Genomic DNA, 6,593 nt, shown 5'->3' with positions numbered 1-6,593 from the left:
GATGCTTTATTTAGGTCACTTTATAAAAAGGACAGATTAAGCCTCAGGGCAGAATTGTATCCTTTGACTCTGCAGAATCTGTTCTCAGGCTGGAGTAAATGGTGACAGCTTTAGTTTGTTGAGGATAACAGAGATCTTGTTATAGTACACTTGAGTGTATTCCAGTGGAAAGCAGGCTTGATCTTTTAATAGAAACAAATAATCAAAAATCTTCACACTGTTTCCTCAAGTTTCACTAGCTGAAGAAAAAAAAAAAACAACAAAACAAAACATGAGCAGGAATAATACTTTTTTTTTTCTCATTTCACTGGTCTGCCCTCAAGGATCTCTACTAGGTTACATTGATTCCTCTATAAAGAAAGACTTTCATTTGCACCAAGGCCTTTTTTTAGAAGGAATCTGCTGTAGAATTAAGCCTAATAGCAGAAAATGTTTTCAGTAGGAAAAATTCCCCAGGGTGAAGAAGTTTGTTAGAAACTTGACCAGCTGAAGTTATAGCTGAAGTTATGCCTAGTTGTATACAATTCCTATACAATTCTATACAATTCTATACCTATACAATTCCAGTTAATTGAAGTATACAATATACCCCCTTTCCCCCCTTATTTTGTTTTTTTGTTCATCTTTGCACTTTAATCACAATCCTAAGGAATTTTATATCCCTTCTTTTTCTTTGCACATTCAAATATTTATCTCTGCTTGCCAGAATAAATGATGTATCACACCCCATGCAGCTGAAATACTTGCCCTGTTCCTACTACAGAAAGTCTGTGTAACTTTTTGTTTTTCAAAATACTGTCAAATTTTGTGAAAAACATCATCCACATTAGGAGGTTTTCAAACTATACATTTTGAAGATTAATTTCTTAAAGAGCACCTAAATGAGTTTAAGGCAGATCCTAATGATGCTGATAAAAAACAGCCTAACAAACAAGTCTGAGTCCTCCATCCCTTCCCTGTCCCTACCTAATGTCTCTTCCCTTTCTCCTTGGATGTCATCACAGCTGCCAGCTTCTCTTCTTTTTGCCTTCTCACCAGCAAATGTGAACAGTAGGAACAATTTCTTTCATAGCTTAGGTACTGCTTAAAGCATGGCTTGTTTTGCCAGAAAGCAAGAAAATACCTTTATCTTAGGAGCTGCTGTTAAATCTGGGAAAGAAAGCTTTCAGACCAGATTTTGTATCTGTGCTTCTTTCCTTGCCCAAGAGCAGCAGGAGATTTTGGAACTGTCTTCTTCTTAGGTGGTGTTTGCAGGCATATCCTTGCATCCACAGGGCCATAAAGACACTTCTTACAATATATAAGTTAATGGCCCTACCTAAGGTAGAGCTACAGTGAATTGTCCAACAAACATTTGTGTAAATGTAAAGTTACTTCTGTGATTTTTATTTTTTTTTTAATAGTGAATAGTAAGTCACCAAACCTCAAATCTACCTGAAGGATAAAGCTGGTTTCCTTCTGAGTCTCATTTGAAAAATGGCTTTAAGCTACAGTTAGTGACTGCATCACATCTTTCTAAAACAGCATGGGTTGTCATTTTTAGATGACTGCAATTTCAAAAGTGCAACTGATTTGTACTCTTAAAAGAGTTTAAAAATAAAAATATCTAAAACAGAACCAAAACATTCTGAAATTGCTAATTTTATTTTTTAATGAGGATGGCCAGAAATTTAGTTTCACCAATTGTTTTGCAGTAAATGTTTGATATTTTAAAATATTTTTGGCTTCAGTTCAAATGGGACAAAAAACCCCTTATGGATGACATATGAAGATGAAAGAGAAAATGAACATGGAGACTTTGGTATGTGCATACAGTCATGTGTGCTTGTTTCAGTATTTGCTGCTACCCCAGTGTGAATTGAGAAGAAAGGGGTAATTTATCCTTAGAGGCATGTATAAGATGAAAGATGAAAACCCTATTGATTTTTATTGTGCATTGTGTCTGTCATTCACAAAGCTTTTCCTTTTTTAGAAGGACATTTTTAATGCTAGAGCTTCCTTTAGTGGACTCCAGTTAGATATTTCCTCTTAACTACTCTAAGTTATCTGCAGGGGGATCTTTTCTTAACCTTGAAATGAAGGAACTCACTTGCCTTTGAGAAACATACCCTGGATTTTCACAGTAACACCCTTTTTTTCGCTCAGTCTGGATCTGTGTCCTATGAGTGGGCTCTAGCAAGCCTGGGAGCAGATAGCTGCTTTTCTGCATGTCAGCAGCATATGTACATGTCAATCCATGTTACACAGGAAATAAGACAACACCATCATTTTAGTGAGGGGATCCTGTAATTTTCAGTTTCCATATTCACAGGAAAAATCAGGCTCCTTGGGAAGTTTATGGCCTGAAGAGTGACAAATACTTGCAAGGCACAAAGACATGGTTCCCAGATAGCATTTACTGCTCTCCAGCCCACATGGCTCGCATCAGGAAAAGCAGGCTGGGGGCTAGCACTTGGTACAAGGAGGGAAAAATGACTGGAAACAAAAAGGGATGAAAGCCTTCCCAAGCAGTCTGCTGAGTGAAAACCTCTGCCTTCTACTGAGGAAGGATTTCCAAGTGGATGTCATCCAAGGTTTGATTCCCCAGAGAGGCGCGTACCCTGGTTTCAAGGCACGAGCAGGGTCCGTGCCTGCTGCCAGCTGTCCCTTGGCCTGGCTCCATCTGTGGCTCCCTGGAGCCCACTCCTGTGCCCCTGCCACTCTTGGCAGCTCCCCCTTCACTTCAGCATGCCACAGTGGACGGCAGCATCTCATCCCATCTGCTCCCAGGCTCCTCTAAAGTCTGCAGGGCATCATCTTGACACCAGTTTGCCATGCAGGAGCCTGTCACTGCCTTCAGCCTCAGGAAGCTTCTTCAGCCTCAAGAAGAGATGGTTGAGAGGGGACCTCACCAGTGTCTGTCAGTCTCTGAAGGGCGGGTGAGAAGAGGATGGACCAGGCTCCTCTCAGTGGTGCCAAGCAGGAGGACAAGAGGCAATGAGCAGAAACTGATGCACAGGAAGTTCCACCTGAACACAGGAAAAACTTTACTGTGCAGGTGCACTGGAACAGACAAGCAAGGACCCATTCCTCTGAATACTTTTATGCTATTCCTGTCAAAACAAAAGTCTCTTCCAAAACTAACTAACTAACTAACTAACAGTGACTTTTTTTTTTTTTTTTTTTTTTTTTTAATGCCTGAAAATTGGAAGTCACCTGCTGCAAAGAAACCCTGTTACTTCCACAGTACCCATGGCCAAAATGAAGACAGGTCAGTATAGCCAGAGAGAGCCATGTGATGAAAGGCTGAAATACACTTTGAGGTACATATATGGGGTTTCAGCTCATATATGGGATTTCAGTAACATTGATTTTGCTGTTTATAGAGAGGGGACAGCTGCTAGGGATTGCATTTGTGCCAAGGTATACCTGCTGTTTTCACATCTCTGTTTTCTGGGCAGCTCAGAAGCATCTCAGGAGGACTTTAGCAGAGGTCTAGGCTCATATGAAATTATCACAAGTCTAGTTCATGTAGACTCCCAAAAGAGTCTGTGATTCTTTTCCTTGATGTTCCCCAGGACTCACTGGCTGCTCACAGAATGAAGGTGAGAACTGAGCAACTGAGAACATCCTAGATATTCTCTGTCTTATATTAAAGCACATATGTATTGTCAGTTTGTATTTATGTATTTCATAACATGAGTGCATGTGTTTCATTACAGCACAGAGTGTAATTTTAAGATATTAAGGGAAGTACACCCAGCACAAGTCACAACCCTGCAGATGTGCCACAACAGTGTAGAACTTCATCTCATGAGCCTGGGAGACCTGAGCAGGAGCTGGGGGACAGGTGTTTCACCAGGCACCATCAGTCTCTGGACCTGTCAGGAGAAACACTGTGGAGGCCTCCAGAGTGGTGCAAGAGTCTTCACTTAGTGTCCATTTCCTGCATTTCAAAGAGCAATTATATTTACAAAACAACAACTTTTTCTTTCTCTCCATTTTTCTTCAATTCTCCTTAGCTGTGCTCTCTTTCTGGCTCAGATTTTAAATGTGCCTTGGCAGCATGATCCTCAGCTTCTTTAATTTATTACCTCTGTTTATGGAATATGGATATTGGGCCAACTTTATTTCTTACATTAAGTGAATCAGTGCAAATGCAATCACTTTTGGATATCCACTGTATAAAATAAGCATATTTAGATGATCAAATAAGTGTTCCCATATGCATGTTGGCTGGTATTTTGTGCTGGTATAGCATTCTTATTTTTCTTATGTGGTGTCCTTTGTCTTCTTTCCTTCCCTTTTTGACTGCATTTGGTCAGTTATTCAGGAAAAAAAAAAATTACTTGTACCTTAAAAAAAGTACTGTCTATTCAGCATATGGCATTTATAGATCTTCAGAAATTCTTTAGGGAGGCGTGCTTCAGATTAGTGGTCTCTCTCCTTCAGGGATGGTTTTAATTTGTTAGCACTTTAGATCTGTAGTCTTGAGGTAGCTCCATTTTCAGTCAATAAAATGGTTAGTGAAATGAGGGTAAAATATTATAATTGTGTTCTTCAAATCAGATTTTTATGTGGGTTTTTTTTTCCTCCTGGTATGTAAATCTGTCATTCGGAGAGGAATTTTTCCTGTTTTCTTTTAATCTTTGGTGCGTGTGCCAAGAATGATGATTTCAAACATGAATTGCCACAGTGACTCAAAGTCAAGCTGCTGGTAGGATGTTACCCTGGGATGGGAAGGGAGCCAAAAGCAGCCTGGCTTTGACTCCAGTGTTTCTGACCAGAGTCTGGCACCCTGTCTCTGCTCACAGAACATCCCTCCCTGGGACCCCAGCTGCAAAGAGCCAAGCGCTCCAAAGGCAGAGATGTGAACCACAAGGGCTGTGGTGCTGGCTTCCTGCAAAGCAGCAGCTCTGTCAGAGCCAGGCTGGCCCTTCCCCTGAGCCACCTTCACCCAGCAGTGATGCTCAGCCACAGCCTCAGCTCTGCTGCCTTGTGAGGATGTACAAATGCCACACAAAGCCAGGCCAGCTGTGGCAGCACCACCGTGGAAGCAGCTGAAGAAGGAGTCAGCAAAAGGTCTCTCACCTGCTGTGGTTACAAACTAGTCTGTCCAGCAGACACCTTGGAAAATGGCATTGCCTGTGTGCAGCGAATGAGAGGGGCAATGCAGGATGATGCTGACAGTTTGCTGCAGGTGTGCCTCAGGACTTTGGGACTCATCCAGTCCATCCCAGTCCCAAGGCAGGCTCCATGTCTAGTCAGCCAGGCAGACATTTTTATAGCCTGACCATAATTACTGTCTTGTCACAGGGTTTTCAAACCCTCCCAGGTAGTCCATACTGGGGCTCTAACATCCTTTCCAGGAAAAAGTTTTTCCCAGTGTGCAGCTTAAAACACTGCTACAACTTCAAGCTCATTGTTTTCTTTGTGTTTGCTCACGGACATGGAGAGCAGATTATTCTCTTTGTTCTACAGCACATTTTTACACACTACAACCATGTTTTCCCATTAGTTTTTCCCTCCTTCACATTGAAATACATGGACATTTCCAGTGGTTCCTGGAAATGTAAGTAAGTCTTCCTTACTTCCTTACTATGGACTTGCCTCTGTGTGAAGAGCACACCAGAGACATCACACAGCTTGTGGGACAAACCATAGTGCAGAGACGTGGATGACCAAAGAGGTCACTGAAAGGCAGTCTAGGAAGCTGTGGGTGTGCAACGTGCCAGAACTGTTTCTGTCACAGTCTCTGTGTGTGTGCCTGGATGGTGTGGGCCTGGGGTTTTTTTGTTATACAAGTGGTGAATTCATTTCTGTCACTCTTTTAGATTTTCAAATGGATGTGCACTTGTTTCTCACCTGTAAAGTACTGATGTAAATAAAATTGAGAATCATATTTTGCATCAGGCAGTAGATTCAGTGGTGAATTACCCTGCAACTTGGCTGTTGTGATTTAGAAATGAATAAACCCTCCCAAAGTGCCCAAGCCCTACTGGGAATGGTTGGCAGAAAACCAGCCTCAGAGGGCACACAGAGGAAGATGCTTGTCTGTATTGGCACCTCCCCACAGGTAATCAGGGGTGCATCCCAGAGCTGGAGCTTGTGATTCCCATCTGAGCCTACTGCAAGAGGATGAATTGCAAAATATCTGATGTTTCACACGAGCAAAGTCAAAAGCATCATGCTGAGTAAATTATAAACATGCTTAAAAACACAACAGTGAACAAAAGCAAAAACACAAACTCAAACAGTTTCCTCTCTTGAAAAACTATAGTGATCTTGAGCTCCTTATGAAAGTGAAGCTATGATTTTGTCTAAGAAAAAAGGCTTCTGTTTAAAGTAAAACAAATAGCTTTATTATTTAGGGAAAAAAAAAATCAAAACCAAATCCAAAACTGGAGAGACATGCAGCTGAATAGCATTCCATAACATATAGGAAGTTTCCCCATTACACTTGACAGGAACAGAATGCACTGGAATCAAAGGGGTATGTTAACAACTCAGCATATCTACCCCTTTGGAACTAGCATTAGTCTATCATATCACCAAAAAATAATAAATCTTTGTAAAAGGCAGCAGTTGCTTTCATACTCTGGCAGCAAAACCCA

This window comes from Oenanthe melanoleuca, chromosome 2 (genome assembly GCF_029582105.1).
Source record: "Oenanthe melanoleuca isolate GR-GAL-2019-014 chromosome 2, OMel1.0, whole genome shotgun sequence".
Classification (NCBI taxonomy): domain Eukaryota; kingdom Metazoa; phylum Chordata; class Aves; order Passeriformes; family Muscicapidae; genus Oenanthe; species Oenanthe melanoleuca.
The sequence above is the reverse complement of the archived record's forward strand: the minus strand, read 5'-3'. Positions refer to the sequence as shown.